The sequence below is a fragment of the Arachis ipaensis genome, chromosome B9 (assembly GCF_059453495.1).
Source record: "Arachis ipaensis isolate K30076 ecotype BB chromosome B9, ASM5945349v1, whole genome shotgun sequence".
Lineage (NCBI taxonomy): Eukaryota > Viridiplantae > Streptophyta > Magnoliopsida > Fabales > Fabaceae > Arachis > Arachis ipaensis.
The window spans coordinates 36,812,831-36,823,737 of NC_142444.1; the positions used below are offsets into that span (position 1 = coordinate 36,812,831).

The 10,907-nt window shown below is 40.2% G+C and overlaps 1 non-coding gene across 1 annotated transcript; it reads left to right on the forward strand.

The window, feature by feature from the left end:
* Positions 1-9,762: 9,762 nt before the first annotated feature.
* LOC148544320 (small nucleolar RNA R71) lies at positions 9,763-9,870 on the forward strand. Its single transcript, XR_015901651.1, has one exon. It is a non-coding gene; the product is annotated as a small nucleolar RNA R71 (small nucleolar RNA).
* The last annotated feature ends 1,037 nt before the right edge of the window (positions 9,871-10,907 follow it).

The following is a 10,907-nucleotide window of genomic DNA, read 5'->3' on the forward strand; positions in this document are numbered from 1 at the left end:
ATTTTTCTAAGCATCAAAGGGACAAGCTGAAAAGCGAGTCTAAATACTACATATGGGATGACCCTTACTTATAGAGGTGTGGTGCTGACCAGGTAATTAGAAGGTGTGTGCCCCAATCAGAATTCCAATCCATTTTAGAGGCATGCCACTCTTCTGAGAGTGGAGGACATTTTGGCCCTCAAAGAACAGCTAGAAAAATTTTATACTGTGGATTCTGGTGGCCTACTCTTTTTAAAGATGCTGCTGAATTTTGTAAATCTTGTTCCCCATGCCAAAGGTTTGGTAATATATCCAAGAGGGATGAGATGCCTCAACAGATTATGCTTTTCTGTGAAATTTTTGATGTTTGGGGCATTGACTTCATGGGTTTATTTCCAAACTCTAATGGTTACCTCTATCTACTGTTAGCTGTAGATTATGTTTCTAGATGGGTGGAAGCCATTCCTACCCATACTGATGATGCTAACACTGTTGTTTCCTTTATTAAAAACAATATTATTTGCCGCTTTGGATCACCACAAGCAATCGTGAGTGATCAAGGCACTCACTTTTGTAACAGGAGACTGACAGGATTACTGAAGAAGCATGGGGTTGTTCATAAAGTAGCAACAACTTATCATCCCCAAACCAATAGACAAGCAGAAGTGTCTAACAGGGAGATTAAACGCATTCTAGAGAAGATAGTAAAACCTCATAGGAAAGACTGGAGTCCTAGGCTACAAAACACCCATTGGGATGAGCCCCTTCCGCTTAGTGTACGGAAAGGCTTGCCACCTTCCAGTAGAGGTGGAACACAAGGCTTTTTGGGCTGTGAGGGAGTGCGACATGAATTTTGAAGAAGCTGGTGCTGAAAGGAAGCTGCAACTAGAAGAATTGGAGAATCCTCGCCTAGAAGCATATGACAGCTCCAGGCGATACAAAGAGAAGATGAAGGCTGTCCATGACAAGCACATAAAAAGGAGAGAATTCAGACCAGGGGAGTTAGTTCTTCTTTACAACTCTAGACTGAGGCTTATGCCACGCAAACTGAGATCAAGATGGGAAGGTCCCTACAGAGTAGAAAAGGCAGAGCCATACAGAGTTTTTCACCTGCGTCATTCTTCAAGCTCTAAATTCATAAAGGTGAATGGACATCGCCTAAAGCTTTATCATGGTGAGAAAATAAAGGATCACAAAGAGCTAGAGGTTTTCCTCTTAGAAGACCCACCAACAGAAGCAGAATGAGCCTGAAGAACGTCCAACTTAAGGATGTAAAAGCAAAGTGTTAGGTGAAAAACAACCCACCATGGTATGATCGTTCCGTTTCAGTCTTAGTTTTATTTTACTTTATTCTATTTTGCTTTTGCTAATGACTCTTCTCATAATCTCTGCATATAGCATGCATCTGCATTTATATTCTGCATATAATAAAAAATAATTTACGCAGGGAACATGCAGAGACTTAACACACATTCTCATTAGGATAGTTTTTAGTTTTTAGATCTGAATCTAGAGAGAAACTACTCTTCCTCTAGGTTTTCTTTACATTCATAGTTTCATAGTTTATTGCTTTTGCTTTTGGATATTGAAGAGTCATCACCTCCGTTGAAGATACTATTCTAGTTTGTTTCCTTACTTACTCTTTTTATTTATTCCATATTCTTAATTCTTGTTTAGAGTGGTAATTGGATTATTTTGGATTTATTTAATGCAAAGGATTACTTTTATCTTTAATTAATTTTCAAGCTTTATTTTATTTAATTGATCATGTCTTCTTCTTATATTATTATGAGCGTTACATTCATGTCAATGGAGTAAATTTCCTACTTGACATGGGTGTTGATTAAGAGGAGACACTTGAGTTGGAATGCTCAAGTGCTTAGTTAAATTTGGAAGTCGTTGGCTAATTTTGTATTTACTAATGCTAGACCTTTCGAAGGGAGAGGACTAGGATTTGGAAATAAGAGTTAGCTCAATCACTTGACTTTCCTTTATTTAGTAAGGGTTAACTAAGTGAAAACAACAACCTCTTTATACTACACTTGAGAAAAATTCCAACAAGGATAGAACTTCCAATTAATCATTCCCCCAGTCAAGGCTTTTTAATTAGAATATATAATTTTCTTTTAATTACAATTAATTATTTTCTGTCATTCAACTCTCAAAAATCTCTCGAAATTTCCTGATTAATAAATTAGCACCCTTTTTAGCAACTCGTTGGGAGACGACCTGGGACTCATACTCCCAGTATTTTTATTCTAAACTTTTGTGACAACTTTTTTAAATTGATGAGGCGGATCTTAGCTGGTTAAGAACTATACTCACAACGTATTCCCTATATTGATTTCTTAATTAGCCGACTTCTGCCCTCACATCAATTTTTGGCGCCGTTGCCGGGGAGTTGCGATAGTGTGCTAAATTATTAATTAGTGTACATATTTTTATTTTTATTTGCATATTTTATTTTATTTTATTTTATTTTGTTACCATGAGCTGTATGTTTTTCTCATTGAATGACGCATTCACTGCCTGATCCGAGCTTAGCTGCATTTGATTCTGAAATTGAAAGAACTATTTCACGTATTAGGCGAGCTCGGCGCAGGTTAGCCTCTGAGGGTGGTGAAGTGATTGTTATCGATTCACCAGTCTCATCTGAGGGCAAATCTGAACCGCCATCTGAGGAAAAAACAAGCTCATTTACTACTGATTCAGTTGATTCACGTGCAGATAGAATGGTAGCACCTAGGAGGATTACTCTCCAAGAAGCTGGAGCCCCATATTTTACACTATAGCCGTATCAAGTGCATCACTCAACTCTGGCTGCAGATTTTAAACTGAAGACTGCACTAATCAACTTGATGCCCAAGTTTCATGGCTTACCTGCTCAGAAGCCTATCAAGCACCTAAGGAATTTTCAGACAGCCTGTTCTACTATTAGGCATCATGGTGCAAATGAAACTTCTATTCTGTTAATTGCCTTCCCATTTTCTATTGAGGGAAAGGCGAGGGAGTGGTACTACTCCCAACCTGAAGCAACTGTTACCAACTGGGATACGCTCAGGAGAGAATTCTTGGAAAAATATTTTCCAGCTAAAGTTATAGATACATTGAGGAAAGAGATCTCCTGCATTGTTCAAGGTGAATCAGAGACTCTGTATGAGTACTGGGAGCATTTTAACAACCTTCTAGACACGTGGCCCATCACATGATTGACAGGCTAGTGTTGATTAGCTACTTCACTCAAGGCATGAAGCCTCAGGATAAAACTACACTGGATGGTGCTAGTAATGGTTCTCTGAAAAAGTATAAGACCGCAGATGAAGCATGGCAACTGGTGCACGAAATTGTGATCATCAATGGCGCATCAACATGGTACGCTCAATTGAAAATCTCAACTCTTTATCACAACTTCACACAACTAACCAGCAAATGCACTGGGTCGTCCAAGTAATAAACCTTACGCGAGTAAGGGTGGATCCCACGGAGATTGTTGGTATGAAGCAAGCTATGGTCATCCTGTAAATCTCAGTCAGGCAGATTCAAATGGTTATGGAGGATGAATGATTAAAAGATAAATAAAACATAAAATAAAGATAGAGATACTTATGTAATTCATTGGTGAGAATTTCAGATAAGCGTGTGAAGATGCTTTGTCTCTTCCGTCTCTCTGCTTTCCTACTGTCTTTATCCAATCCTTCTTACTCCTTTCCATGGCAAGTTGTATGTTGGGCATCACCGTTGTCAGTGGCTACAATCCCGTCCTCTCAGTGAAAATGTTCAATGCACTCTGTCACAGCACGGCTATTCATCTGTCGGTTCTCGATCATGTCGGAATAGAATCCAGTAATTCTTTTGCGTCTGTCACTAACGCCCCACAATCACGAGTTTGAATCTCGTCACAGTCATTCAATCCTTGAATCCTACTCAGAATACCACAGACAAGGTTTAGACCTTCCGGATTCTCAAGAATGCCGCCATCAATTCTAGCTTATACCACGAAGATTCTGAATAAGGAATCCAAGAGATAAACACTCAATCGAAGGTAGAACGGAGGTGGTTGTCAGGCACACGTTCATAGGTGAGAATGATGATGAGTGTCACGGATCATCACATTCATCAAGTTGAAGAACAAGTGATATCTTAGAACAAGAACAAGCTGAATTGAATAGAAGAACAATAGTAATTGCATTGATACTCGAGGTACAGCAGAGCTCCACACCTTAATCTATGGTGTGTAGAAACTCCACCGTTGAAAATACATAAGAAAATGGTCTAGGTATGGCCATGAGGCCAGCCTCAAAACATGATCTAAGGTAGCATAGAACTACTCAAAGATTCCTTTCTAAATACAATAGCAAAAGGTCCTATTTATAGAGAACTAGTAGCTTAGGGTTTACAAAAATGAGTAAATGACGTAAATATCCACTTATGGGCCCACTTGGTGTGTGCTTGGGCTGAGCATTGAAGCATTTTTGTGTAGGGATTTTTTCTGGAGTTAAACTTCAGCTTTTGTGCCAGTTTGGGCGTTTAACTCCCACTTTGGTGCCAGTTCCGGCGTTTAACGCTGGAAATTCTTGAGCTGACTTTGAACGCCGGTTTGGGCCATCAAATCTCGGGCAAAGTATGGACGATTATATATTTCTGGAAAGCCCAGGATGTCTACTTTCCAACGCAATTGAGAGCGCGCCAATTGGGCATCTGTAGCTCCAGAAAATCTACTTTGAGTGCAGGGAGGTCAGAATCTAACAGCATCTGCAGTCCTTTTTAGCCTCTGAATCAGATTTTTGCTCAGGTCCCTCAATTTTAGCCAGAAAATACCTGAAATCACAGAAAAACACACAAACTCATAGTAAAGTCCAGAAAAGTAAATTTTAAATAAAAACTAATAAAAATATAATAAAAACTAACAAAAACATGCTAAAAACATACTAAAAACAATGCCAAAAAGCGTATAAATTATCCGCTCATCACAACACCAAACTTAAATTGTTGCTTGTCCCCAAGCAACTGAAAATAAAATAGGATAAAAAGAAGAGAATATACAATGAATTCAAAAGACATCTATGAAGATCAGTATTGATTAGATGAGCGGGGCTTTTAGCTTTTTGCTTCTGAACAGTTTTGGCATCTCACTTTATCCTTTGAAATTCAGAATGATTGGCATCTATAGGAACTCAGAATCCAGATAGTGTTACTGACTCTCCTAGTTAAGTATGTTGATTCTTGAACACAGCTACTTTATGAGTCTTGGCCGTGGTCCTAAGCACTTTGTTTTCCAGTATTACCACCGGATACATAAATGCCACAGACACATAACTGGGTGAACCTTTTTAGATTGTGAGTCAGCTTTGCTAGAGTCCCCAATTAGAGGTGTCCAGGGTTCTTAAGCACACTCTTCTTTTTGCCTTGGACCTCAACTTTAACTGCTCAGTCTCAAGTTTTCACTTGACACCTTCACGCCACAAGCACATGGTTAGGGACAGCTTGTTTTAACCGCTTAGGCCAGGATTTTATTCCTGTGGGCCCTCCTATCCACTGATGCTCAAAGCCTTGGATCCTTTTTATCACCCTTGCCTTTTGGTTTAAAGGGGTATTGCCTTTTTCTGCTTGCTTTTTCTCTTTTTTTTTCACATATATCTTTTTTTTTCTGCAAGCTTTTCACTGCTTTTTCTTGCTTCAAGAATCAATTTTATGATTTTTCAGATCATCAGATAAAATTTCTCCTTTTCCTTTCATTCTTTCAAGAGCCAACAATTTTAACATTCATGAACAATCAAATTCGAAAATATGCACTGTTCAAGCATTCATTCAGAAAAACAATAGCATTGCCACCACATCAAGATAATTAAACTGTTTTAAAATTTGAAATTCATGCACTTCTTTTTCTTTTTCAATTAAAAACATTTTTCATTTAAGAAAGGTGATGGATTCATCGGACAGTCATAGCTTTAAGGCATAAACACTAAGACACTAATGATCATAAGACACTAACATAGATAAACATAAGCATAAAAAATTCGAAAAACAGGAAAGTAAAGAACAAGGAGATTAAAGAACGGGTCCACCTTAGTGATGGCGGCTTGTTCTTCCTCTTGAAGATCTTATGGAGTTCTTGAGCTCCTCAATGTCTCTTCCTTGCCTTTGTTACTCCTCTCTCATGATTCTTTGATCTTCTCTAATTTCATGGAGGAGGATGGAATGTTCTTGGTGCTCCACCCTTAGTTTTCCCATGTTGGAACTCAATTCTCCTAGGGAGGTGTTGATTTGCTCCCAATAGTTTTGTGGGGGGGAAAGTGCATCGCTTGAGGCATCTCAGGGATTTCATGATGAGGAATTTCCTCATGCTCATGTCCATGAGTGGGATCTCTTGTTTGCTCCATCCTTTTCTTAGTGATGGGCTTGTCCTCATCAATGAGGATGTCTCTCTCTATGTTAATTCCAACTGAATTACAGAGGTGACAAATGAGATGAGGGAAGGCTAATCTTGCCGAGGTAGAGGACTTGTCCGCCACCTTATAGAGTTCTGGGATATAACCTCATGAACTTCTACTTCCTCTCCAATCATGATGCTATGAATCATGATGGCCCGGTCTATAGTAGCTTCGGACCGGTTGCTAGTGGAAATGATTGAACGTTGGATAAACTCCAACCATCCCCTAGCCACGGGCTTGAGGTCATGCCTTCTTAAATGAACCGGCTTTCCTCTTGAATCTCTCTTCCATTGAGCGCCCTCTTCACAAATGTCTATGAGGACTTGGTCCAACCTTTGATCAAAGTTGACCCTTCTAGTGTAGGGGTGTTCATCTCCTTGCATCATGGGCAAGTTGAATGCCAACCTTACATTTTCCGGACTAAAATCCAAGTATTTCCCTCGGACCATTGTAAGCCAATTTTTGGGGTCCGGGTTCACACTTTGATCATGGTTCTTGGTGATCCATGCATTGGCATAGAACTCTTGAACCATTAAGATTCCAACTTGTTGAATGGGGTTGGTTAGGGCTTCCCAACCTCTTCTTTGGATCTCATGTCGGATCTCTGGATACTCATTCTTTTTGAGCTTGAAAGGGACCTCGGGGATCACTTTCTTCATGGCCACAACTTCATAGAAGTGGTCTTGATGCACCCTTGAGAGGAATCTCTCCATCTCCTATGACTCGGAGGTGGAAGCTTTTGCCTTTTCTTTCCTCTTTCTAGAGGTTTCTCCGGCCTTAGGTGCCATAAATGGTTATGGAAAAACAAAAAGCAATGCTTTTACCACACCAAACTTAGAAGGTTTGCTTGTCCTCGAGCAAAAGAAGAAAGAAGAGAGTAGAAGAAGAAGAATTAGAGGAGATGGAGTGGGCTTTATGTTACGGTCAAGGGGGAGAAGTGGTGTTTAGGTTGTGTGAAAATGAAGGGGTGAAGATGGGTTTATATAGGACTGAGAGGGGTGTGTATGGTTCGGCTATAGAGGGTGGGTTTGGGTGGGAAATTATTTTGAAATTGAATGGTGAGGTAGGTGGGGTTTTATGAAGGATGGATGTGAGTGGTGAAGAGAATGGTGGGATTTGATAGGTGAGGGGTTTTTGGGGAAGAGGTATTGAGGTGATTGGTGAATGGGTGAAGAAGAGAGAGAGTGGTGGGGTAGGTGGGGATCCTGTGGGGTCCACGGATCCTGAGGTGTCAAGGATAGCTCATCCCTGCACCGAGTGGCGTGCAAAAATGCCCTTTCTGCTAATTCTGGTGTTAAACGCCGGGCTACTGCCCTTTTCTGGCATTTAACGCCAGCTCCTTGCCCATTCCTGGCGTTAAACGCCAGTCTGGTGCCCCTTTCTGGCATTAAACGCCCAGAATAGTGCCAGACTGGGCGTTAAATGCCCATTTGCTGGCCTTACTGGCGTTTAAACGCCAGTAAGCTTTTCCTCCAGGGTGTGCTATTTTTTTCTCTGTTTTTCATTCTGTTTTTGATTTTTCAATTGTTTTTGTGACTTCACATGATCATCAACCTACAGAAAACATAAAATGACAATGGAAAATAGATAGATATAACATTGGGTTGCCTCCCAATAAGCGCTTCTTTAATGTCAGTAGCTTGACAGTGGGCTCTCATGGAGCCTCACAGATGTTCAGAGCAATGTTGGAACCTCCCAACACCAAACTTAGAGTTTGAATGTGGGGGTTCAACACTAAACTTAGAGTTTGGTTGTGGCCTCCCAACACCAAACTTAGAGTTTGACTGTGGGGGCTCTGTTTGACTCTGTTTTGAGAGAAGCTCTTCATGCTTCCTCTCCATGGTTACAGAGGGATATCCTTGAGCCTTAAACACAAGGAATTCTTCATTCACTTGAATGATCAATTCTCCTCTGTCAACATCAATCCAGCTTTTGCTGTGGCTAGGAAGGGTCTGCCAAGGATGATAGATTCATCCATGCACTTCCCAGTCTCTAGGACTATGAAATCAGCAGGGATGTAGTGGTCTCTAACCTTTACCAAGATATCCTCTACAAGTCCGTAAGCTTGTTTTCTTGAATTGTCAGCCATCTCTAGTGAGATTCTTGCAGCTTGTACCTCAAGGATCCCTAGCTTCTCCATTACAGAGAGAGGCATGAGGTTTACACTTGACCCTAGGTCACACAAAGCCTTCTCAAAGGTCATGGTGCCTATGGTACAAGGTATTGAGAACTTCCCAGGATACTGTCTCTTTTGAGGTAGTCTCTGCCTAGCAAGTCATCCAGTTCTTTGGTGAGCAAAGAGGGTTCATCCTTCCAAGTCTCATTACCAAATAACTTGTCATTTAGCTTCATGATTGCTCCAAGGTACTTAGCAACTTGCTCTTCAGTAACATCTTCATCCTCTTCAGAGGAAGAATACTCTTCAGAGCTCATGAATGGCAGAAGTAAATCCAATGGAATCTCTATGATCTCATTATGAGCCTCAGATTCCCATGGTTCCTCATTAGGGAACTCATTGGAGGCCAGTGGACATCCATTGAGGTCTTCCTCAGTGGCGATCACTGCCTCTTCCCCCTCTCCAAATTCGGCCATGTTGATTGTGTTTATGGCCTTGCACTCTCCTTTTGGGTTCTCTTCTGTGTTGCTTGGAAGAGTACTAGGAGGGAGTTCAGTAACTTTCTTGCTCAGCTGACCCACTTGTGCCTCCAAATTTCTAATGGAGGACCTTGTTTCAGTCATAAAACTCTGAGTGGTTTTCAGAGACCATGGTTGCTAAGTCAGAGTGGTTCTGCTTAGAGTTCTCTGTCTACTGCTGAGAAGATGATAGAAAAGGCTTGCCATTGCTAAACCTGTTTCTTCCACCATTGTTGTTGTTGAAGCTTTGTTGAGGCCTCTGTTGGTCCTTCCATGAGAGATTTGGATGGTTTCTCCATGAAGGATTGTAGGTGTTTCTATAGGGTTCACCCATGTAATTCACCTCTTCCATTGATGGGTTCTCAGGATCATAGGCTTCTTCTTCAGATGAAGCGTCCTTAGTACTTCCTGGTGCAGCTTGCATTCCAGACAGACTTTGAGAAATCATATTGACTTGCTGAGTCAATATTTTGTTCTGAGCCAATATGACATTCAGAGTATCAATCTCAAGAACTCCTTTCTTCTGATTTGTCCCATTATTCACAGTGTTCTTTTCAGAAGTGTACATGAATTGGTTATTTGCAACCATTTCAATGAGTTCCTGAGCTTCTACAGGCGTCTTCTTCAGATGAAGAGATCCTCCAGTAAAGCTGTCCAATGACATCTTGGACAGTTCAGACAGACCATCATAGAAGATACCTATGATGCTCTATTCAGAAAGCATGTCAGAAGGACACTTTCTGATCAATTGTTTGTATCTTTCCCAAGCTTCATAGAGGGATTCACCTTCCTTTTGTCTGAAGGTTTGGACTTCCACTCTAAGCTTACTCAATTTTTGAGGTGGAAAGAACTTTGCCAAGAAGGCATTGACTAGCTTTTCCCAAGAGTTCAGGCTTTCCTTAGGTTGTGAATCCAACCATATCCTAGCTCTGTCTCTTACAGCAAAAGGGAATAGCATAAGTCTATAGACCTCAGGGTCAACGCCATTGGTCTTGACAGTGTCACAGATGTGCAAGAATTCAGCTAAAAACTGATGAGGATCTTCTAATGGAAGTCCATGAAACTTGCAATTCTGTTGCATCAGAGAAACTAATTGAGGCTTAAGCTCAGTTGTTTGCTCCAATGGTAGGGATAGAGATGCTTCTCCCATAGAAGTCGGGAGTAGGTGCAGTAAAGTCACCCAGCACCTTCCTTGCATTGTTGGCATTGTTGTTATTTTCGGCTGCCATATCTTCTTCTAGTTTGAAGATTTCTGTTAGGTCCTCTCCAGAGAGTTGTGCTTTAGCTTCTCTTAGCTTTTGCTTCAAGGTCCTTTCAGGTTCCGGGTCAGCCTCAACAAGAATGCTCTTGTCTTTGCTCCTGCTCATATGAAAGAGAAGAGAACAAGAAAGTATGAAATCCTCTATGTCACAGTATAGAGATTCCTTGAGGTGTCAGAGGAAAAGAAGAATAGAAGGAGGAGGTAGAAAGAGAATAATTCGAACTTATCAAGAGGGATAGAGTTCGAATTATTGATAGTGGAGGAGTGTTAGTCCTTAAATAGAAGGATGTGAGAAGAGGGGAAGAATTTTCGAAAATAAATTAAAAAGATTTTGAAATAATTAAAAGAAAATTTTGAAAACTTGATGAATGATTTTCGAAATTTGAAGTTGGGAAAGAAATAAAGTGATTTTTGAAAAAAATATTTTTGAAATTAGAAATCAAAAAGATATGATTGAAAACTATTTTGAAAAAGATGTGATTAAGAAGATATGATTGAAAAATAATTAAAAAAAAGATTTGATTTTTAAAATTAATGACTTGGCTAACAAGAAATTTAAAAGATATGATTCAGACATTAAACCTTTCTTAACAGAAAAGGCA